Here is a 25,954-nt window from a genome sequence, read left to right as displayed (position 1 = left end):
TTTAAATCATATTTTACTGTGTAATTGTTGGAACTAATGCTCTCTTTATATTATATTAGTAAATTACCTTTTCTTATGTTTTCTTCACTCTCACAATTCCATGTGTTTTTTAAATTAATTTAGTTACATCATTTTTTTAAATAGACTGAAAAGAGCACTGGTGATAAGTTTGAAGATTCAGAATAAAATGCTCCTTAGAAAGTTGAAATATCAGGCCAAACATCTATTTTTGTGGGATTCTTAGCACTGTTTTTAGTTTGAAGTGATGTATTTAATATTTTTTATTGCTGCACATGTCAGAAATGACAGCAGACAAAACTGTGATGGCAGCCGAGAAAGACAGGAGAAACACAAGATAAAAACTTGTTTGTTACTGGATAAGGCTTACTAGCAAGATGAAGATAACTAAATCCATTTGAACTTCATATGAATTTAAGCCCAAATATAAGTGAAATTTCACTAGCTTTTCCATGACTTTCAGTAATGAAAAACATATTTTATTATCTTTTTATCAATAAGAGGAGCTAAATAGTGATAAGCATTGTTCCACTCTGAGTAGAAGAAGAGGCTTGAATTTCAGAACTGGATCTCAAGCTTAACCATCAAGTTTACTATCAACTAAGACAGAAGATGGATTCCATATTCAAACTGATTGTAAAGACTTTACCACTGAAGTGACTGCCTCTCAAGACTCAAACTACAATCGGTTAATTTATGTTAGAAGATAATAGAGATAAGAATTAAAAACTGATATTTACCCTCATTTACATTAGCAGGATTTTAGCTTCCCTTCATATTCACAGGTGATTTTGAACAAAAATGGAAAAAATAAACTAGTGAGCATGAAATGAATAATTATTCAATCACTAATCCCTTTCTAAATGGTGTTTTAACCCAATATTTTATTAATATTAATTGCAATTAATGTTCTGAGTATGTAAAATTGCATTTTGTAATGCAAACCCAAACCAAAAAAAAAAGGAATTATTTTTAGGAATGTAAGTTTTGAATGCCAGAACTGTATGACAGCCAATTGCATGTAATTTCTAAAACGCCAATTAAGTAACTAATTATTCTGAATGAGAAATCTCTCTTTTTACCGATGGCTCCTAAATATGATATATATGGCTAAAAGATAATTACAGAAGAAACACTGTGCCTGTAGGAGCATGGCTTTCTGTTTTCAAATAGCTGCTGAGGTGAAAGGGAAAAAAAGACATTTGCACAGGTGCAGCGAATGTTTTCCTTCTGTCACAAGCCCTTATTTACATGTGCACTATTGTGAATGGCAAGATCTGCGCAAAGGAGGGCTTGAAAGACTGGCTGCTGTAATTGGCTTGAATGATTGAACAGTCATCAGGGTCCCTGTAACTCTTGTTCACATTAAAAAGATTTATGCTATGTGTACAACAACCAACAGGTCCCCTATGGCTCTGGCCTGACCTCAGATTTTAGAAAGCAGTGACCATGTTTTGTAAAGAGGCTTTACTGCAGCTTTTCAATAGCATTATTTTTACACCATTGTAGCAACTTTCTTGAAGAGGGATCAGCAGCTTTCGGAACCAGAGTCCTGGTGTCATAGTATACACAGTGAATTATTATCTTTTTGTGGTAAGTTTGCAGCTAGATTTCAGTATTTTTTTTGTAACTCGAATATTTTAACAGAAATAACAGTGGACATTCCTTTCCACATTCTGCATTTTCTGTGCACTGTTGACAAGCTTATTCACTGCAACAGAAGTGGTATGGTGTCTGGATATGGTGAATATGGTATTAATACGTACCTTGCAGACCTTGTGAGGTTCTGAAGTAAGTAGACACAGGCAGAACTTACTAACAAACTTGTCTTTTTATATAATTTACCTTTATTTTTCCATTAAAGAGATAAGATTTTGTTTTCTGCTTGATCATTTATTTCTTATGAGCTTGAAGGTCAAATAGCAAGATAGTTGTTTCTCAGCTACCTAAAGAAATTACTGTTGTGCATTGAAACTGCTTCAGCTCCACCCTATTCAAACCAGCTTCTATAGTAGGCCTTGGAATGAAATCACTTGACATTCAAGTGCAGGTTTCAATCCATGAAGGTCAAGTTTGGTTGTTCCCAAGAGAATTAACTGGAGTGTGGATGACAGGGAACAAGAAACCAGAAGAGTAACAAGTTATTCTTAGAATAGATTGCCTTCCATTCAAGCTACGCAAAAACGCAGAAGTAGCATGGTATTATTGGAGTACATGTGAACATTTATAGTAGTTAACTGTGCTTCAAATTAGGGAGGACTTTAAAGAATTCTCAAAAAAAAATTTTTTAGACATTGCCTAGAATTTTGAAGAGTTTTAATTTCCTTATTTTAATTAAATTGATAATCATTGGTAACATCTCTCAAAACCAAAACCCAACAGAAAAAAAATTAAACTAGTAGAAGTAGTCAAGTGTACTGCAAAAAGACTAGGCAGTAGTTTTGGTATGTAACAGAAGGCCAGCTCAAGTAAATACCTTTCAGTCAGTCCTTTCAAAAGTTTTAAGCTGGAAGTAATACTTACATAAATAAGTTTTTCTACAAAAATACCACCTAATATGAATTCCCCTTTTTATCAGTGACACCATCTATAATGGCACTTTTATATTAATGTTTCTTAATATCCTCCATGGTTCCATATTTAGAAGACCATAGTTACTAATTTGCCAACAGATTTCTCAAATAAGCGTTTCATCTTTCATCACAACATGTTTCAAATTTTAATGTTAATCTACAGGAATTCTGCTGTTAATCTGAGGAATCTTTCAGCAAGACAAGAATGATTATTAGAGTGGGTTTTCTTCCCTTGGTTGTTTCATTTTGCTGACATTTCTAAATGAGAAAAAGCAAATTATTTCAGTTATGTTAATGAGATTCTTTGTCACATCAAAAACTGGAAACCAAAAATATTTCCAAATTTGGAAAGTTGCAGTTTAAACCAAAAGAAAAAAATTACTAAAATACGAGCTTTAGTTATCTTGTTTTAAAATTGCTAATAACTGTTAGATAACTTGAAATAGAATGGTTCAGCTGCTTGCAAATTTACTTAATGTGTTCTCCTAAAACAGTTTCAAAATAATCAAAACCAAAAAGTACCTTCCCACATCTATAACTTGCTGCTCAAGCAGCTACTTAAATAAGATTTACAGCCCATTCTTTACTGGTGATGCATGAGAAGGTACAATATGACACTGTTTTCCTTTCTTTTCTCCTGCTTTACTTGCCTAACTGCCTGAATATATCTTAGCAATTGGGTCCTGAAACACCTCTTCCGAAATGCCACAATTGAGGCACTTTGGAGAATCTTTGCTGATGGTTAAATTCTGCAAGTTCTCCTGTCAAATGCTTAGCCCAAGAAAACATCTCATGGACAATTCCTTTGTTTCTGAACAAAAACATGTTCTTGACTTCATATTACATATGTCAGGTTCCATCTCATCCTACTTAGGTCTCTCCATTACAATTCTGAGACTGTTCTCTTAGTTAACAAGTGTGGTGTATTCTGTTGCTGGTCTAATAAAAATAAGAGAAAAGCATTCTCAACTTAGGTTTAGCTTCCCTATTTATTTTTTTTTTAACAGTGTGATAAATTGCAATGGTGCAATGGCTGTGTGGTCTTATGGTGTATATTCATACAAGTCACTTAGAAAGAAAAAATATTTGGTCTCTCAATCTAAATCTAGAATCGATATTGAAGAGTTACAAGTATTTTAATAAGTATATTGGATTATATGTCTACTTTTAGAAATAAAACAAATGGTGGCACAAAGATTGAGAAAAAAAGATGGTCAAATAAGAAATTAGCACTGTGAGGTGAGGTTTGCAAAGAAAAGCTGTGCCACCTTTCCTCTCTAAGGGAACTGCATCTCCAGACTGTAGTTGAAATGATTTCCTGTTGTCCAACAGAATGAGAATTCAGACGAACAAATACCCTGAGGTTCAATGCTAGGATTTGTTCATACTCTTTACACAGCTGATACACACCATGCAAAGAAGATGCCAAATAAATTGATGTCACCATTCTCAGTTGATAACAGATACAACCTAGTAAATAACAGGGTCTTCACTGAATGTGTTCTATGACTCTTAAATGAAAAGACATTATATGGATTTCTGAGGCCACTAATTGCCATAAAAAATCATCAGGGAGACAATTTATATAATGGAGAATACAAAGATATTAGATAAATGTGTTTATTTTGAGACAGCCTTGCTTTGTACAAAGAATACTCATTTGTGCCAGTGATCTGTAGAGAAACATTTTAACAGAGTAAAAGTATATTTTAGTAAAAGCCTGTCTGCACAACCCAGCCTTTAATCCAGGCAACAATATTAAAGGCAGTGTCCTTGAAACTCTCCTGGAGCAGCGAGAATAAAGAAAAACAATAGCCTTGTGTATTGAGAAAGGAATGTAGAACAATATGTATTAACCAATAGTAACTTGCTAAGCCCGCGGACCCTGTTGGACACCCTGGACAGCCCTATAAAAGTGTGCTAAAGATAGAAATAAATGGCGTTCACGGTACTTCTGTGAAGACTCAGCGGAATAGTCTGAGAGGTTTCTCAATAGTGATCCTATCTCAAAAGCCTTTCTCAGCCATCTGAGTGGCATTTTATGAAGATGCTACTAATTCTGCCAGAGCACATATTGCAAATATATATATATATATATATGCATTTACACACAAAAGAGGAAGAGTGGAATTTCAAATTATCTGCACCCCTCACCCTGCAATGTCTTATTTTAAGTAAATCTTCATAAAGGCAAATTATGGATATCTTCTAGAATATTTTCTCTGAAATTTTCAAATTCATCGTTTGGGATGTTAAGGTTAAAGGTGTATAAATGAAATCTGAGTTTGATTGTTTTACATGGCAAGCAATGGGTAGATCAAGCTGTTATGAAGGACTTATTAGCCAGTCTCTTTGGTTCCCAGATCAATGAACTATAAAATAAGTATGACAAAGAAGTTCAATAAAACTGGTTGTCTACGCAACACGGCTTTTATATTTCTGACACTTTGATAGATCACTATCCAGAACATTCAGAATCAATTGCACTCTACATATTGCAGAGCTTTTAAAGCAGCATTTCTAGATTACTGATTTGCAGTTATCAGTCTCGGAAACCAGGACTGAACCTACACTCATGCACTTTTCTATTAACCATAATTTCTACTGCTTTGCCTATTCATGTTATACCAGATAATTTTTTTTTCCTCCTGCGCAGGTATGTTTGCAATTTCATTAACCACCTTATACTTTCTTTTATGCTGCCATTTCTACTTTTTTTATATTTTACATTGCTTTCTACATTATTGGAGGGTATATATTATTTTCTGAGCTCGTAGTATGTAGGAAAAATAAGAAGTTTAATTTCAATTAATCTAATCTATTTGATTTTATTTATTTTGTGCACTTTTTAACACTAAGAAGAAGAAGAAAAAAAGAAAATCTAAAAAACAGAGTTAATGGTTAAGAAGTTTAGCTTTCTTAAACATCAAATACATCTTTATTAACTCAGAACCTTTGAGAGTTTTAATTAATCCACTGAGCAAAAAATCTACTTTTTTTTGGTCTGTGACTCTCATTCTTGTTTCCTCTCTGTAGTTTCATTCAAAGAACCGTAGATCCTTTCCAAAACATCACTGTTGGCATGTTCTATGTGTTTTCAATTTTTGTATATTTGAGATTTCTTTATAAATGTTGTACACACATGGGAAAAAAATTTAGATATTTGGTAAATTGAGGCATGGATCAATAGCAAAAGAAATCACCAGCAGGAATATAGCACATTTGGAATATACTAAAGCATAGCTCTTTTGAACTAAACTGCAGTATCTTGAGTGCTTATAAGCATGAATACCCAGCTCATTGTGTTGCTCTGGAAAAACGGTGAAATCAGTATGAACATATATGTCATGAATGACAAAGTACGTTTTCTTAAATTGTTGCAAACCAACAAAATAAGGACCTTTCTAAAATCATATATCAATGATAAGAAGCTGATCTCCAGTGATTTTTCCTGTGGTGGTCTAAAGCTCCCTGTATAAATACTGTAGGACATTGCAACAGCTACTTTGAATGTATCTGACATCTGGAAAAGCTTTAAACTTTTATTAGTGTCTATGGCTAGATGACTGGGATTAACATACATTAATATATTCTGATATTTAATTTCTGATTTTCAGACCTATGCACCAGTCAGAAAAATCACAGTTAAACCTTTCAAACAAAAATTACATTATCCACTTGTTGGGGCTCTACCTGTGTTTCCTTCACTTCAATTTCTTTACTGAAAGTTACACAAAGAGATCCCTGTTCCATGAGACCTAAATAGGATGTTTGCTGAGAATGATAATCATTTAGCCAGCTATAGGCTAAATGGATTAATTGGTTTGTTTAATCAGTCACAGAATATCCTGTGTTGGAAGAGACCCAAAAAGGACCACTGAGTTCAATTCCTGACCCTGCAAAGGACCACCTCCAATGGTCACACCATGTGCCTGAGAGCATTGTTCAAACACTTTTTGGTCTCTACCAGACTGGTACTGTGAACACTTCTCTAGGGAGCCTGTTCCAATGGCCAAATCACCTCTGGATGAAAAACCTTTTCTTACTACCCAGCTGAAACCCCCCCCAATTCAGTTTCAGGACAATTCTCACGTTATGGTACTGGTCACCACAAGGCAGAGATCAGTGGCTGCCCCTCCTCTTCCCCTCACAAGGCAGTTGCAGACTGCAATGAGGTGTCCCCTTGGTCTCCTGTTGTCCAGGCTGAACAGACTAAGTGACCCCAGCACATCCTCATACAGCTTTCTCTCTAGATTCTTCCTCATCTTCATGGCCCTCCTTTGGTCCCTTTCTAATAACTTTAGAACCTTCTTATATTGTGTCATCAAAAACTGCCCCCAGGACTCAAGGTGAACTCGCCCCACTGTAGAGCAGAGCAGGACAATCCCCTCCCTTGCCCAGCTGGTGATGCTGTGCCTGATGCCCCCAGGACTCACTTGCTGCTCCTGGCTGCCAGGGCACTGCTGCCTTGAATCCGACTTCCTCTCAGTTGTAGTAATGCTTTGCAGCATCTTATTCCCCAGTCTGTTTGTACATCCAGAGCTCCCCCATCCCAGGTGCAAAATCTGGTACTTCTCCTTGTTAAGTCCCATAGAGATGGTGATTTGCCAGTTTTCTAATTCATCAAGGTCTGTCTTAAAAAGCTTCTCTGCTCTTGAAGGAGTTGCAGTTCCTCCCAATTTAGTATTATCAGCAAACCTAATCAGCATGCCTTTGAGTCCTAAATCCAGTTCATTATTGAAGATGCTGAAGAGCACAGTGCTGAGGCAGGAGCCCTGTGGAACCCCACTAGTGATGGGTCAACAGTCTTATTTCACTCCACTCACCACAGCCATTTCTGCCCAACCCAGCTGGGCAGAAAGCCTGTTGCACACATATCGCATGATGTATTTATGCAGCTCTGGACATTTTGTCCAGATACTATAGGAAACAGTATTAAGTATTTAGCTGATTACATCACCTTATTTTTTCCCTCCCTCCCTCCCTCCCTCCCTCCCTCCCTCCCGCACTCCCTCCCTCCCGCACTCCCTCCCTCCCTCCCTCCCTCCCTCCCTCCCTCCCTCCCTCCCTCCCTCCCTCCCTCCCGCACTCCCTCCCTCCCTCCCGCACTCCCGCACTCCCTCCCTCCCTCCCGCACTCCCGCACTCCCTCCTTCCCTTCCTTGAAGTAAAATACTTTGGAAACCTAAAGAAAATTGAAATATTGGAAGTACTGTACCTTTATTGTGCACCATATGTAACATACACTAGTAGATGGATTTGCAGGAAAAATAATATCTGAAGTTCTGAGGAATATTTTTTGTATTTTGTCTTAAATTACTTTGATTTGAACAAAAATGTTTTTGCAATGCCTTCCACTATTATTTCTCTAAGATTATTTAATTGTACTCCAGGAAGACTGGAGGCAAACCCTAGCCTAAAGTATATCGCATGGGCTTTGTTATTTACTAAGTGGCTACTTGTTTCTCCAAGTCCCTTATTAATTATCCTTGAGCTTCCAAAGTAAGCTGAGATATCATCTCCTGCTCTTCTTTGCTTAAGGAGCATTGAAATTTTAGTACTTAATGCAGTGCCCCGGGGCTACAGTCTAGCATTATTATGCATATTATACAATATTGCTAAAGCATATAATGAGCCATATTATACAGTAACCAAATATTTAACTAAATGTAATGGGTAATGGCATTGCAGTAATATTTGCTTAGCTGGCGAATATGTTGGTTTAATAAATTCATCAACTTAATTAAAATATGTGATGGATACTCTTATTCCAATAAAGTTTTCCATAGAAATTTCAGGGATGGTACCATCCCTAAAAAAAATTAGTACCACTTTGAGGAACTTTTCCATAGAAATCAATATAAATATTTTTAAATTAGAATTTTCAGCACCTTTTATATTATCTAAGTTATCAAGACTTTATTCTTCTATTTATTATACTTCATTCAAAAAACTGCAAGTGTATATGATTCAGGAATAGTTGCTATACATGGAGAGAAGATGATATATATATAAAATATGTTTGTGATTCACTAACTGCAATTTAAAATATCTGTCTTCTTGTATAACTGTAGCACAGAAGGAAAAATTGCTGTAACCTGCTGACAGCATGGTGGACAGACTGGAATTATATGATTCTCTCCCTCTCTTTTTCTCTACTGATTATTCTTCCATTTTTTGCTGGAAGATTTTGAGTACCTGGAAACTCTCTCACTTCCAAAATCTTTATTGCCACAAGATGAGTTTGGACCTTATCTGGTACATGAGAGGCAATTTCTAATCAATCATCATGTGCAAAAATCTGCAAAAGTCTCATGCTTTGAATTAATTTTCTATCAGTGGCCCAAGTTAATTCAAAGTTGATACCCTTCAAAACTTCTATATTTGTCATTTCATTCAAATAGCTGTCTTCTGAAGTGCTTAAAATTTCACAATGTCATTTATGTGTTCACTTCTGCAGTAACATTGTCCAAAATGCTCATATATAAAGTACCTCACATATAAAGAAAATATTTAAGTGTGTATTCCAGGATTAGGAACTCCTCAGGTAGAGATTATTGTTTCCATATTTGAATTTTAATAACGGTTTTATTATTGAAATAATGCAATGCAACAAGACCAAATAGCAAGTAGGGCAACACAAAGTTGTACACTGTGTTTTTTTTAGCTAGATTACTGAGAACTGTTAGCAGATGTAGATATTAAATATCTGTCTAGCCGTTTTTTTGAAGTTTAATATTTTTTTTATCCTAGATGAGCCTACTGCAAGAGTCCAAAACATTTTGTGACCTTTACCAAACCATTTTAGGAGTCTGTAAGGATATTTTTGCCTCCTCTTCCTGATACCCTCTCCCTTCTCTACTTCTTACCAGCTGCTGTAAGAAGCATAAAAGTACTGTTTGGGAAGCAGGTATAATTTCAAGACCTACTCATCTGCTGTATTTATCTCCACTGCATCCTTTCTGCTGTACACGGCCTAGCATGAAAACTAGCTCTGCTTCACTTTCACTTAATGTTCTTGCTGACATAGTGCTGTGCCAGAAAGACAGAAGTGAATGCCAGTAAACTAGTATCTGATGGCAAAACTAGTTTTGTGACTTGTAAAGCCAGAGTAGCAGTAAAAACTAGGCAATGACTCTACCTTTTTTTATCAGCTAGATGAACATATATAGCTCTGAGTTGAGTAGTGACTGTCTTACAAGAGTAAATTGTGTTAGTGCTTGAAGACTCTGTGGTTGAGGTGCAGAATATTTTCTGTTGTTCAATATGATGGGCTGGACTGCAATTTTTCTCCTTTCCTAGGTGCAGCAATTCAAATAAGAGGCAGAACATCAATAACTCACTGTCTACTGAGTTTTGACTATATATGGTAGCCCACCTGCCTCATGACAAAAAAAAATTACTTGGATATACAGTTTTGGAATTTCAGTCGTGATCAGCATCATTTGAAATGGTAAATTTAGAAGGCTATTCACACAAGATGTGTTTCATTTACTTCTTGGCACTGTATAGTGTAATCAGACCTTTAAAAAGAATATTTTCTCCCACTCTGCAAGTCTTTTTTTTTTTATAGAGCAATAAGGTTGTAGGGGTCTGTTTGGAAAAACATAGTTATCTTGGGAGATGATTCACAATTTATTTCACCTTGCCTGGAGGCTTTCTTCTTAATAAGTTTTTGACTACCGGGTTTTAAAAGTTAATAAAAATGGTGGAAAACTTTCTCTTTCTTTTTTGAAAACCTGCACTTTATGGCCACCTGGCAGTCTAGCATCATATAAGGATGGTGGAGCTATTAAAGACAAGGATTTACAGAGTTCTGTTGAAAGTTCCAAAATTTACTGCCATCTGCCATTCTTATGAGTAGAAAAAGTTCAGAAATTTGTCATGTTTCTTATGGCCATAATGGTTATGGACTTCTAAAATTTCTGTTAATTTAGTTTAAGACCTGATCACAGATAACATCTTCTTGAACTGCCATTTTGAGACCTATAGTTAGTCTATATAGTTAGACTATATAGTTTACCATATAGGAGATTCTTTGAGAAATAAAATGAGAGTGAAGAAAATAGACTTTGGATCATTTGTCAGTTATCAAAATTATCAATTATCAAAAAGTTTATCAGAACACTATAAGTAACTCAAAAGTTGAATTCTTAAACTAGAAGCCTTTAATCCCTGTAGCTTCTTGGATTTCCACTTTTTTTCCTTTTATTCTTCATCAGCTCTGATTCTTAAGTGTTAACTACAGGCATTTTCAATATGTAATACCACATTAATCTGGGTTGGTTTTTGCTTAGGAAATCTGCCAGATTTTAATTTCTTAGAGATTTTTTCTCCCAAGGTTATGGTATAAGATTATTAAAGTTGCCTCACAACTTCTAGCCTAAATGTATAGCCATTACTGCAAGAAACAAAAATTCATATACTCAGATGCAGGGTAGTTACTTTCCAGTCTGGGTCATGCCTAAGTCTTGAAAGAATTAAAGCTATTTACAAAAAATGATGATGTGAACTTTGTGGACATTCCCTGTTGTTGCAGGGCAAATGCAGATTCTCTGTCACAGAGAGGCTTTATCCTGACAGTGACAGCAGAGGTTAAACATACTGTCAGCTTCAAAATAATCATATGGACTATAATTTTCCCTAAGAAAGATAAACTGAGATTCTCAGATTTCTGTTCCCCAGAAAATACAGACCCAGCATCAACTGTGCCAAACACAAAGATGAAATATGTGAAAGGTCTGTGAAAAATGGTGAGGGACAAAATAGGAAGGCGACATAAGGCAACATATAACAGAAAAACAAAGAGAAAAACAATGTCTTTCCAAGACAAATCTATCCTGCAAATCTCAGAAAACCTTCTTTCTAGAATATACAAGCACTATGCATACAGAAAAAATGAGAAACAATACATATAGTTTCCATTTTTTAATCTATCACTTCAATGTCCCCTTCTTCTATTGCAAATATTGGTCAATTTTAGTGTACCTTACCCTCATTTTTAATCTTCTCATGATGCACCAGCTCTGTTTTGATGAATTCTGCAAACTCTGCCTGTAGCACATCCAGTGCTATTGGTATGATGCCCTGAAGGTAATACTGGTATCTGAGAATACTTCGAGAAGAATATGTCTGAACGTTAGAGAATTCTGAGAATTATTTCAAGGGTAAGCCATGCCTATCCAGACATGTTAGTGTAGCAACTATCTACTGACTGGAGGCTTCATTCCTGGAAATCCATATGTGAACATGAAAATATTCCTACCTGTATGCCGATAAACTACTTGGGACCTTAGCAAAAAATACCCTTTCAGGCAAAACAGATGAGAACACATTAAAGTGATGATGCTTATGATATTTTAAACTGTCCAATAAATGGTCTTGCAGACTGTCCAGAAACATATTGCACTTTCCTGGGGTATGGCTAAGAAAAAGTGAAAGTAAGCCAATTGCAAGGATTGTCAGGAGAAGAAGAGAACAGAAGAATTAGAGAGCATCACTTTGCAGCAGACTGTGCAGAATATTGGCCTCTAACAAATAACTGTTCTTTTACTACCTGTCCGTCACTAATGATCCACTATCAAATATTACCTTCCCAATGTCAGATCTGAGAATATGAAGACCAGGTCCATGAAGACATACTTTACTTTTCAGAATGGTAGGAACAGTAAGTAACTTCAGACAGTAAGATGAAGGTGATGTGGATGGTTGAATACTGACATATAATATTTTGGGTATGAAAGGTACAAAGAAGTTGGAGTACTGCATCCAGCTCTGGAGTCCTTGGTACAAGAATGACATGGACATGCTGGAGAGAGTCTGAAAGTGAGGCAAAAAATGATCAGCAGGATGGAACACCTGTCTTATGAGCAGAGTTGGAGAGAGGGATATTTAGCATAGAGAATAAAGGATTCTGTGAAGATCATTTCAGTACTTAAGAGGGCCTTACAAGAAAGATAGGGCAAAAGAGTTTTTAAAAGCACAGCAGTTACAGATTTTAAACTAAAAGGGGGTAGATTCATACTAGATATGAGGAAGAAAATTTTTTGTGATAAGATAGGTGAAACACTGGGAAATGTTTCCCAGAGTGAGCAGCTGTGTGTGGGACTTAGTTACTAGCTGGGGTTAAACCATGACATTGTGTTAGGTTTGAAGATGCACTCAATGATCTTAAAGTTCTTTTCCAACTTAGATGATTCCACAATTCTATGTTCCTATAAAAATGAGCTGTTGTTTCAGCTGTTGATTGGACTATTTTCATGCATCAGGAGAAAAGACTGCCGTTCTTTCAGCATTTCATTGCATAAACTTTCAGGAAATACAAAGACTATAATTTTCAATACTGACTTTTAGTCTTTGCTTAGAATGACAAGCATGTTGCATTGTGATTTCTACCACCTCCATATATTCTTATGACAGCCCCATAGCATTTTAAGCCAACTTCTTTTGTTATTTGGAATGATAGAAGTGTGAATAGAAGTTGATAGGGAGAAGAAGAGGAGATGGAGAGAGGAGGATACATCAGTTCCATATACAGGCAAGTGGAAGAATTCCTGCTGACATCTGTCATTCACTGACTGGAACAGGAAAGCTTTTCGGAGTTATAGTTTGAATTTGGCTGTGAGAAGATCAGGGTTCAGGCATTGGGTATTACATAAGGTATTATCAGGTATTGCTTCATGTAAAATCCCTCTACGTAAGCCACTGAGTGGTTGCGTATCTGATTTAACTTAAGAACAGTAAAAGCTCATTCAGCACATTAATATGACTACAGCATTATCAGTTTTAGGAAAAATTCCAAGAGTCTTTATGAGCACTGGAAATTCAAAACCAGAAATTTCATAAACTTTCTATGCCAAAACCAGAAAACTAGTGAATGCAAGATGCAGTAAAGGTCTGCGAGATACTGTAATGTAACTATTGATGTTATTAATATGCATGCTCATTTTTACTGACTCACACGTTTTTGTAGCTGAAGATGAAATTCTCAATTTGAAGTAACCATGTAATAAAATAGCTAATAAATTTTCATTTATGAGGTTACTTGGGTTTTTTGATCATTTGTATTTTCTCTAATGCGTGCAATATAATAAAATTCTGTTTTTTTGTTTGTTTGTTTTACTTTTTTTATTCTGTAAAAATACTGAAATATATATTAATTGGTTGTGGGGGTTCTTTTTGTTCATAGCTACACTGTATCTGTTTATTTTCCAAAAGTGTCTATTCAAACAATTTGAAATATTACTACATAGATACTTACGACAAACTGATGATATTTTACAATCTCTTCTGAAGAAAGATAAATTATATCCTCCAGACCTTTGCTGAATTAGTTATGTTATTTTATAGTTACAGAGTCAATACATTAGTTTTGCCCAAATTTGTTCTGAAATTGATGTTTTATCAAGCTGGATTAATTAGACATTTTCCCCCCCCACCATGTCTAGGTTACTGCATGTAAAATTCTGGAATGAGGAGGAAGAGAAAGTTGTAGCAATTACCTTGCATTGTGAAATTAATTCTAAATAATGTTCTTTTTGTATTCACATTCATCATAGCTACCCTGAAGCCATGGAGGCTTCAAAGAAAAGAACCCAGATCAGGTGAACCTAAAATAACTTGGGCCTTTAGACGGTGCTCCTACACAGCGTGATTTACCTCTGTGCAGTCTGCAAAATGAATCTGGGACTTCATAAACATCCAAACCAGTACATTTTGAGGAAGTGAAGCTAGCATCAGACACTGCCCAGCAAGTCCAGGACTTAGATTTGACTTTCTTGATCCTTAAGGCAACACTCACCAACTGTAGAATTAAAGTAATAATTAAATGTGCACAAGTAATAATTAAATGTGCACAAAAATCAGATGTATGAGATAGAACTTTTTGGGTATGGAAAAGATAATTTCTAATAGAATGAAAATAGAGTGAACTATGTCTTGTTCAATTTGAAATTTAACAGTATACAGTTATTCCATATTCATGTGTTAATCCTTTTTACACACTTTCTGTACATGTTTCAAGGCCTTTTTCTTTCATACAGAAGTTCTGATGTGGCCATGAGTCCCATCCAGGATTATGTACAATTCCTCTTACTGTTAAAGAATTATGAATCTTCAAAATATTTCTGTTGAAGCTATGGAAAGAAGGTAAGCAGATTCACACAAAAGAGAAATTGCATTGCATGTGAAAAATACCTTATAGACTACTGTAACTCATTGTCTTGTTTGTGAAAAGAGAATATCCCAATACACAGAGAATGAGAGCCTCAGAAACTAAGTAGAAAAAAATTCATGCTTACAAAGCATGATGTATTTTCTACAGAAAAGTAATAGTTGACTTTTACCCTTCATAATTATGTTTCATACTTCCATATCAATTCCACAATCAACTATGGTTTAATCATACTTTTCCAAATTTAAGGTTCTGAAACTGCACCACAAGTACACTTATTAATATTGATACAATTGTTTGGATATTTAGGAATATTTACTAAAAAAATAATTATAGTGAATATTAGCTAAGATTTTGCTGTGAAAAAGGGCTAGTTTTTGTGCTATCTAGAATCCATAGCACTGCATCAAGGACAAAATTCAGGTGATTTGACACTTTGACCTGAATGAATTGGATTTTAGCTGAAAGGTAACACCACAATGTATAGCAAATTCAGGTTAAAGAATATAAGGATTTGAAAATAGAACATTAATGAATTTTAAAACCATGGAAAGGTAAGCATTTTTTAAAAATGTGCAAGAGTTTTTAGAATTTATTTATATTTTTTTTTTCACTCTGGTAAAGCTGAATTGAAAGAATATAAAATGCCTTGGGTGATTTTGATAGAATTCTATAATTTATGACAAATGTACTGAGGCGAAGTGGCAAATATTTAAGAAATACTTGAACAGACTGCAATTGAAATCCATTCCTATTTAAATCTAAACAGCATAAAGGTTGCAAAAGCCCAACATGTTTAAGTAAGGTGATATAAAGAGCAGTTGAAGCAAGAAGTGACGGATTTTAAAAATATATACGCATGGCATAATAAAGAACAGGATCTAAAAAAATACGCAGAAGAAAGTTAAACCTATAACTACACTGAAAAAAATGGAATACTGAAAGCTGAATTTACCATAATGCTGAAATAAACAAAGGCCCCTTCAAATACAGTGGCAATAGGGAGTTGAAAAAAAAAAAAGAAAATTGCCCTTCTAAGAAAATTACAGGATAATTTTGAGATTGGAAATGTGAGATTAATCAGTAATGTTAGTTTTAGCTTGGTTTCCTGAGAAATATGTTTCACATGACCATTCTGTCTGTCTGTCAGTAACTTTTTAAGAATTAACTGTTTCAGCCATATTTGACAGTGAATAGGAGGACTTTTAAAACACCTGCATTTTTTGTGTTAGTTGGCAACAGCTGTTGCTGAAAAGGAAAGAAGGTTATGATGTGCATTGACAGCTGCTGTTTTAACCAGATGCTTGTTGAGATTCCATGTACTACCTAGTTACTCTACAGTCAAACCCAGACTTCCATGAGTCATTTCTTGCCAGCTGGGAGACAAAGGATAGAGCTGACAGCATTTTGGAAACAGCTGGGGTAGAGGCAGGAGTTGGGAGTGCTGCAGCTGAAGAGGAAGCAGGTCACAGCAAGGGTGTGTATACAACATATGTATGGATGCAGGAGCAGATGGTGGAAGGTGGCTGCATCAGAGAGCTCCGCCTGGTTCCCAGTCAGAGGTTGGTGTTGTGAACCAGAAAGATAATTCTGTACTGAGGGGAGGGAAGAATTAACTCCCTTTCCTATCTACTGAATAGAATATAAATAAGATAGAAATAGAAAATTGAGTATAAGATCTGAGATACTGGATCATATTTTTGATTGTTGTGAATGAAAACATTCATTAAATGTGAGAGAAAAGTTTTAGTCTGTTCTGTCTACTCAGACAGAAAGTGAAGTTAATCATATATTCATAAAGTGGTTTTCTGGACAGTGAAGTCAGACTCTTTTCATTTTCTTTGTGGTCACATTCTTCAGAAGAAATGCAAAGCAAATAGCCTCACAAAGTGTGGTTGTAACTCCTAATCACCTGTTTTGGATCCTTACAGAAGAGCACCCTATGTATTTCTATCTAAACTGAAGGGTGCTCCACCCACATGTCCTGTTCTTCTTCACGCTGCTTAAAAGCTATTTAATTCCAAACACTTTTATTTTTAGCTGAATAATTCATAAGAAGAAAACTTACAATGGGACTTGAAAGGCTAAAATAGAGGAAGAAAAAAAGGAGAACAAAACTGTTTTCTAGAACAGCTTTAGTGCAGTGTTTGTGTTTCTTCTCTGATATGAAAGCTTGAATAATTGAAGATTTTACATTTTGTTTTCATGCTTCACATAGGGTAATAGAGGGGAAAATATTGCAGGAATTTGCAATAATTTCATCAATGGAATATAAATGAGAACAGGATTAAATCGTCATTTAGAATGTCTAGAAATTTCTCTGCTACCATTTAGTCATAATTTCTTGCACTTTAGTACAACTTGGCCATTCCAGGCCATCAAGCCTAGCTTCTCTTATTTGGCGTAACATCCTAGAAAGACTCCCATAAACTGATGAAACTAACATCTTATTGCAAATGTGTTAGCTCACTGGACTCATTACATTGATCAGAAGTGTGTTTCTTATGAGTGTGTTTCTTATGCTTCTAGCAAGAGGTGGAGACAGATGGGGACTTAGGTGATCTTATTTTATGTCATATCATGATGGTATAAGTGTTTCTTTTTAAGGATCTTGGTTTAAAAATGGTTTGTTTCCTGGATTTAAATTTCAATACTACAACACAATGTGTACTTAATAAAAATCAAAAATTGTCAAAATGAATGTTTATAAGATTAATCACTGTAAACTGTGATACATGAATTCGAAGGACTGTGTGTCATTATTTCCAAAGTATTAAAACTGCAACTATGATGGTATAACTTTATTTACAAAATAAAAGCTAAATTAATGTTTGGTTTAATGAACTAATAATTCTAAAAAAAAAATAAAGTTTTGCAAGGTAAATTTTTCCACAACCTTATAAAAGTGATTGTTAATTGTTATGGTAATTTTTCTTGCATATGTGATGCAACAACAGACTGTGCACAAATTGGTTGAGTTCCTAGCAGCTTTATTTTACTGAGTTCTAGTCTGTCCAATATTTATGGAAAAACTCATATTAAACAATGGACGATGCAGAGCATAATTCTGTATTTGTATTTTGTATTTCCAACAAAATATATAAAATCCTTGTGTAATATTTTCTTGAGTTGTTAAAAGAGAAATCCAACAAATCCTGCTTCTTACATAAGAAATTGGCGGTTTGTTTAATAAGAATGCCTTTTTTCTTTTTGGTAAATATTTTGGTTGTATCTTTTTTTAAGGAATCTATAGAACTTTGGTTGCATAGTTTGAATCTCTTCAGTTTAAATTTCTTCTCAATAGTTCCCTGTGTTGCAACTGTTTATGATAAAGGGTTTTAGCAGCATTTGGGTTTTTTGGACAAGCTCTCCAGTTACCTGAGCTGAACGCTATTGCTGTTGACCAAAACAATAGCTTTCAAAATCTACATTCAGTTCAGACCAATTAGAGTTCAGTTTCTTTTTTTTTTTTCTTTTTCCTTTAATTACTTTTTTGAGGTACACATTTAGGACTTCATGAAAGAAGGGAAAATTTAGGCAGCACACAGTCAGAAGATAACTTGCAATTGTGCTTATCAGCTTGACATTTCACTCAATCTCCCACCCAGATCAAAATCCTGTGCTAGTAAGGGTCATACGCCTGCTTGTCCAGGAATTATAATTATGCAGTTTAAACCACAGGAGAAAAAAATCTGAATGCCCTGTTGTCTTTGATTTTACAGTGATGAGTTTGTTATACTTTTGTTTCTGTGCATAGCCTGGACCATTCCTCTTCATTGGCCAGGTATAGATCTTGTAACACATTCTGTACACCTTATAATGCATATATTGTAGATTTTACACTGAAAATGGAGTTTGCTGTATTTTTAACACAGCACATTAAAAGAAATTGTATGAAAGTGACTTTGTTCTTCTAGGTAGCATACTGTTTGTACATTCTCTCTTAACAATGTTGTTAGTATTCAATTTTAATATTTAATTCCATCAAATGAAATGACCTAATCTAATGAAATTGTTTAATGAAATAACCATGTTCTGGTCACAAGAACAACAAAACAAAACAACTTCTAAGGAAAAGAGCCCAGAACAGTAAAAATCAACTGCTTCTTTTGCATTTTTTGACTTTGTTTCTTTTTGAATTTGTGATTCAATTTTTCTGTTTTTTTCAACACAGGGAGTAATTATATGAATTTTGTCATTATATGAATTTTCTCAAATTTTCATAATTTTCTAGTTCAGCTCAGATGTAACCAATGTAATCTTTCCAGCCTGATGTATTTTTAATTCAATTGTATTTGGCTCAAAAAAGTATATGAATGGCCCAAATGAGTCACATCAAAGGTTATCTTGTCTTTGTGAACTTCTGAGATATAAATCTATGTCTCATAAGGAATAAATGCCCAAGGCAGTGCATGGAAAGACAGTAGGATATTTCACTCAGGCAACCTCCTAATCTCATGTAAATCAAATATGTTTTAATGTGACAATTCAAATTCCACAAATGTTACATTTGATTTACCTATATATGAATAAGAGTTCCAAGAAAACTGATTATTGCAATTTTTCTCTTCTAAGAAGTTTTGAGCCATAATCATCTAAATTTCTGTCATGAATGACTCCTTGCTTTCTGTTATTTCATCTCTGAATTTCTTTTCAGTAATAGCTGTAATAATCTGAAAAGATCTGTGGAATGTGGAAATAAAGAGACTCCTCTTGGAAAACAATAACAATTTTTCTATGAAGTTGATAAAATAGAAAATTTATTTTGAAAAAATTAAAAAGCAGTGTGAATTAAGAACGCTTAACTTAATCATACCTTAAATGATGAAGCTAACTAACTAATTTTCCTTTTTTGTATATGATATACCTTGTTTTATACCTTCAGGGTCATTTGTTCCAAAGGTCTAGAAAATCCTTACACAGGTTGTAGATGGCATAACCATCTCAAAAGAAATATCATGCTTCTGTTATTACACATTGCATTTAGAGTTATTGTATTATATTTTACTATATTAAAATTAATTTTAGTCTCAGAATCCATTACTTTGAATGTTTGCAAGCATTAAAATATCTGGAATTCAAGTTAAATGCAGGATCCCATCAGGTGAAATGGTAATCATAATGGATGATGTCTTGAAGAACAGAGTTTCTGAAAATTCATGTCATATTGCTCAATGTGTCAGTTAGAATTTGAGAAATTTTCAGTGTTAATTCTGAAAGTATTAGGTTCTATTTAAGTAAAATCCAATGTTTAATGCTAGAGGCAATTTAAGGTCAGTAAAAAAAGGCATTGCTTCTGTATCTGTAGTGGTTTTTTACTATTTGTTAGCTGTTTACCCTCAAATAGAATATTGATTTGGTCTTATGTCTCATAACTTTCTTTTAGATAAAGGTATTATGCTGTGTGTTTGTACTGCTTTTCTGTGGTACTGTATGCACTAGGAAGTTTTGTTCACAGAGGATTACCTGACAAGTTAACTGGAAACATCTATGCAGCAGGTGAATTTCAAGCAGCTTCATGTTAACTAAAAGGAGCTGGAGTTATTCACCTCTTTCATTCAATATTGGGAATAATAAAAACCAACAGCAACAAAGAAAAGGCACAGTGTATTTATTTATTTATTTCTAGGACTACAGGCCTAGCATTGTTAAAAAATATATAGAAAATACACTAAAATACTACTAAGTCCATGTAAATTATGTTAAGTAAATGCAAAATATTCATTTATGCTTCTAAATAGACGTATGCAATTAATATGCAGCCTGGCATTTCATAAGTAAAAAAACTGTGGAATCATCCAGCTTACAAGAAAACTTTGGAGAGATATATATCCCATCAAGGATATTTGTGTCGGATTTTTCCTGTCTTTAAGTAAATTTTGACTAGTGATTTGATTTGCATAAGATTTGCTATTTCTATACTTTTCAGCAGACATTGGTTTTGTGAATCGTACGTCAACATGGAATTTTATTACTGCAAACCAAAGTAATTTTATTTCAAATTCCAGCACTTCAAATGGAAGCTGTAGCTACCTGAAATCAATACAGCCCACAGCAATATTTTTATGTTCAGCAGTCCTGATAGATTAAGGTCCTTTACAAAATTACATTGCCCACAATAAATGAAGATTTTCTTAAAACATAATTGCAAAAGAGAAAGTCATTGTATTTGCATATATCTGAATAATACACACAGACAGTATCTATAGGAACAATATATGATTCTATTCTTTAGCTGTAACATGCAAGGTTTTCTGTGTGAAGATCAGATTATTTCAGATATTACATTTTTTTGAGAGAGTGAAACAGAGTCTAAAAACTACCCAAAGAAAGTTTATTCTCCAGTAGTATTTTTTGATAAAGGATGAATTTAGAGTAAGTTAAATAAAAATACATTTTTTTACATCCTAAATACTTAATCAAATGAGACTCCAGAGTACTGGTTTCTTCTCATATTTCTTTCAATTAAAAAAACCCATAAATACTTACTACGGAAAAAAATTGTGCAACAACCAAAGTAATTCAATATTTTTTCACCTCCTAACAAAAAATTATGTGAGTGGTAATTCACCTCCTCAATTTATTTTCACACACAAAACACTAACATTGTTCATTTACTTATTTACTTATTTTTCCTGAGATGGATTAGAAGTTACTTCAATTTTTTTTCTGGAATATTCATATAGGTCAGTCATTCCAAAAGGAATCACCAACCTAAAAACTCACAAAACCCAACATATTAGTTTGAATGTCTTGTACATTCCTAGTCTAATATAAATTAATCCAGGAATCCTTTATCATGTTGCTTCTTTTTTGCAGAAAGTAGTCTACACCATTCCTTTCTTCTGATTTTCTCAGAGAAGTAGATTTCAAAGCCAATATTAATCACACTGCTGTAAAAACTTTATTACTGTTCTAATGGAAAACCGCTCAGACTATTCACTGAGTCCTCATAGAGGTATAGTGAACATCGTTTATTTCTATCTTTAGCACACTTTTATAGGGTCCTACAGGGTTCATGCGGCTTAACAAGCTACTATTGGTTAATACATATTGTTTAACTTTCTTTTCCTTATACACAATGCCATTGTTTTTCTTTATTCTCGCTGTTTCAGGAGAGCTTCAAGGACACTGGCCTTAGAATTGTTGCCTGGATTGAAAGCTGGCTTGTGCAGACAGGCTTTTACTAAAATATCATGCTTTTGCTCTGTTAAAATGTTTTCCTACAATTCCCCTTTTTTCTTTTTGCACAATCCGGGCTTTGGACATGATTAATTTCAGACTTTTACAGATATAGGATAACATACAGCTTACAATAACTACTTCTATTAATACTATAATTAATACTATAACAAGAATTAATCTTTCTTCTAGTGCAAGAAATTTTAACTACTTAGTAATGCTTTTACTGGTTAACCACCTTCTAATGGGCTCATCAACTTCTTTCAGAGAGTTTAACCTGTTTTGTAGCTGTTTTAGTTGCCCATGGATAGAGACAGAGTGGTTAGAAAGATTCATGCAACACATTCTTTCAAATCTTAAAACAGGGAATAGCTGAAGAAAATTGGTAGAGACACAACATTATGATGATAACATAAAACTTCTGTTGGCAAATTGTCTGTGTAGTTTTCAGACATAACTGTGTCTTGGCAGCTCCACTTCTGATCTTGTTTGGAGTACTAAGGCTGTATGGTGACTTCTTTGTTTACTGGGTCTCATGTTTTCAGAGGCAGACAGTGTGGTCAGATGAACAGGTGACTTTTTTGAACCTGTCAACAAAACATAGGCACTTCTCCCTTTGAAGTTAATGAATCATTTTGACTTAGTTGCGGTACACTTCATTGTAAATTCAGATTATATGATCTTTCTAAATTTTTGATGTAAATATTTCATTATTCAAAATGAATTGTGGTCTAAATTTCTAATGCACTTAGTAGATTAATCAAATGCTTTTAAGATATCAATTCTTCTTGTTTTCAAAAGTGAGATGTACTTTTATAATGCATATTAATATCAACACAAAACTATACACATAATGAATGAAGAACCTACAGCAGTCAGAAATCAGTCTGATAATAAGTATTATTAATAACATATGTGATATAGAATTATTATTAACTATTAAAACACTGCACCAGCATCCCATAGTCTGTAAACAAACAACAAAATCCGTGAAGGATTGGATGAACACCTCTGGAAATGATTCTTCAAGCCTACTTCAAAATTGATCCAGCTGTCATATTGATAGGGTCAAATTGCCAAGTCAGAAGGTGACTCAAACACTGATTTGGTGCAGAAGACATCTGGATCTGCTGGCAAATATTCTATCCAGACAAAGTCAAGGCTTGGCCAGGGCCTTAGGCTTTAAACTGGAAAGATGTCTCTTAACTCATTTTCAAAACAAGGGTCTCAATAGTAGCAGCTATGAGATGCTTAAAGCACAGCAAACTCTTGAAATGCATTTATATGAAGAAAATGATCAGAAGTCTTAGGTAACAGGCCAATTAAACCACTTAGTAGTTGGTTTAATCTGAAGTTTCTCTCATGGCAGCTGACTTTCAGCAACGATACATTTTCTTGGAATTCTGGAAGCACTGAAAAATAATAGAGCCACACTGGATTAGGCAAAAGCAAGTCTCCTTAAACAAGGGAAGGAGTAAAAACCAAAAAAACGCTGTATAGGAACAGCTATGTAATTTGTTTACCAAGATGCATCTGAAGTTAGAAAACAAAAGATCTCCAGTGACATGTGTCTAAAAGGTAGTTATACAAAGATACGTTAAAATATATGAAAAGCCAGATGTAAATACAATAAAAACACTCTATAGATAATGCTCACCATAAAAATCATAAATTCACATTATACAATGAATATGTCAGTGGTGTCTGAGAAAATCAAGATAATATTTTTAGAACATTCATGTCTTAATGACCAAAAATGAAATAAGGTAAAAAACTTCTAAATTTCCTAGTAAAAAATAGTCACTATTCTTTTGTATTATTTACAGAAAACAAAAACAGCAGAGATTGTAACAAATAAATTAAACTTTCAATGAAATGAAGGATGCAACAGACTGTATCTTCTCTCTACAAGCAGGTGTTTATTAGTGTTCCATCACAGCTATTTCAGTCATAGTTATCTTCATCTCTCTAGGAAAATAACTATACTTTGCAATTTAGAGAAGAGTCTTTCAACAAAACATGAAACAATTTAAATTAAACAATATTCCAACCTGGTAAAAATTAATTATGACAGAAGGAAATAACAAAACTTAACCTTAAAAGAATACCAAAGTTATAAAACCTAACTTAAAAACATTCAGACCTAAACATAGTGAAACTTAACTTTGTTTAATTCTATTAACACTTAATCTATATCAAATGAAAACATAACTCAGTCTTGCTCTATTATTACAAAAAGAGCAACTGAAAGTTTGGTATGTACCTAAGCAACATGGATTTACGATAGAGATTATAAAGATGTAACAAATGCATTATGATTTTATATAATTTGTCTTTGTGTATAACTCATAATAACTGCAGATGTTACTGAAAATACTTATTTGTTACAGGAATTTGCCTGGTATATGCTTAAGTTAGGTAGGATTTTTAAAGTGCAGTTTTGCTAGAGAAAAACCACAGCAACACAGGATTTGGCAAGTTGCTGTTTTTTGTAGTGCTTTTCAGAAACATCAAGTCAAATTTTTAATTAAAATCTGAAGTCCAAATCGGTATATATGCTGTTATATGTGTTTTTTATAACAAAAAGACTCACATTGAAACTACCTTATTAAAACTGTGGAAAAAACAAGCAAATGGGTAATATATGGTTAATTTAACATTGTCTTGTACACTGAAGTTCTCTTAGCTAATTATTTTTTAAACCATGAATGTTTTCAGTAGATAACATTAATTGGAAGGTTGTTTTATTAGTAGTTGTAAATCATTCAATATTTTAACATTAGGTTTTAAAACTAATTACTGCAAGGTAACTTTTTACTTCTGTTAATATTTACTCTAAACATTTCTAAAGAGGGTTTTTTGAATTTTCTAAAGAATCACAATAATTTCTCCAGTAAAACTTTCTAAAACTGCAAGAACTCATAATTACTTAAAAACACAAAATCAACTCTAAAAGAGTATATAAAAACATTTTGAGAAACCAATGAATCATGACTTTTTAACAAACTGGGTACTATCCCAGTGCTTCTTCTTGGAGAGGGAGCGGGGGGGTGAACTGCCCCACTCTACTGCTGAAGGTTTGAGTGAAGTCTTCACCATCCCCCACATAAGTCTCACAGAGGAGAAAAACAGAGAGAGAAAAAAACTCACAAAGTTAACTTCAACAAATGCAGTTCTTTCTCTCAATATTTCTCATTGTTTGCAGACAGAGGGAAAAGGACACAATTTTACAAAAACAGACAATGTCACATGAAAAGCCTCTCAGGGCCAGGTGGTAGCAGCAGTGACCATTGCAGTTTATCAACTTTTAATTATAGTGATGAATTTTGAACTAGATGCCATATAGTTAGCAATTTTTTGGCTATTTTGTCTCCCTTTGAAGCTACTTGAGCCACCTCTTTCTGTAATTGCTGATATTTGTCCCACGTGGCCTTGGAGCTTCTTCTGCAGTGCTTGTACCATGGGGGGTGCTTTTGTTCTCTGTGCATGTTCCAATGTTCCCCCCATGCCCCCCCTGGGTCGGGTGAAAACTGATCTAAATCTGGCTTCTCTTCAAAGGTAGAGTTAATATCTTGTCCCTGTATGTCCACAATCAACTTAAAAACATTGAACATCTCCTTATTTTCTTCTCTCTGACTCTCCCCACTCTCTCCAAGGATGGCAAAGACAGGAATGCTCGCCCAGTAGTGGGAGGGAAAGACAGCTGCTGCTGTGATGCAGGTAGAATTACAGGGCTCGCAGCCTTGAGCAGATCTTGCTTTCATGACTTTTAAGGTATTAATTACAATCTGCCAAGTCAGACCAAGAGACAATGTCCTTGCTTTTCCCTATAATTGTTTTCTCCCACAACTGGTCTCCTATTTCTTTCCATGCTTCCATTGCAAGAAGCAGTGGAGGCATTTTCAAGCTTCTGTTTTCTCTAGCCCATAAAACGAGCTTTTCAAGGTTTGACTTGACTGCTTTCCTTCGTTTAACAATAATGCTTTGAAGCAGTTTGTGCTGCCGCAAAT

Source organism: Pseudopodoces humilis, chromosome 4 (genome assembly GCF_049639895.1).
Source record: "Pseudopodoces humilis isolate 2021_Gansu_Grassland_sample_001 chromosome 4, ASM4963989v1, whole genome shotgun sequence".
NCBI classification, from domain to species: domain Eukaryota; kingdom Metazoa; phylum Chordata; class Aves; order Passeriformes; family Paridae; genus Pseudopodoces; species Pseudopodoces humilis.
Note: the sequence above shows the minus strand (reverse complement) of the source record.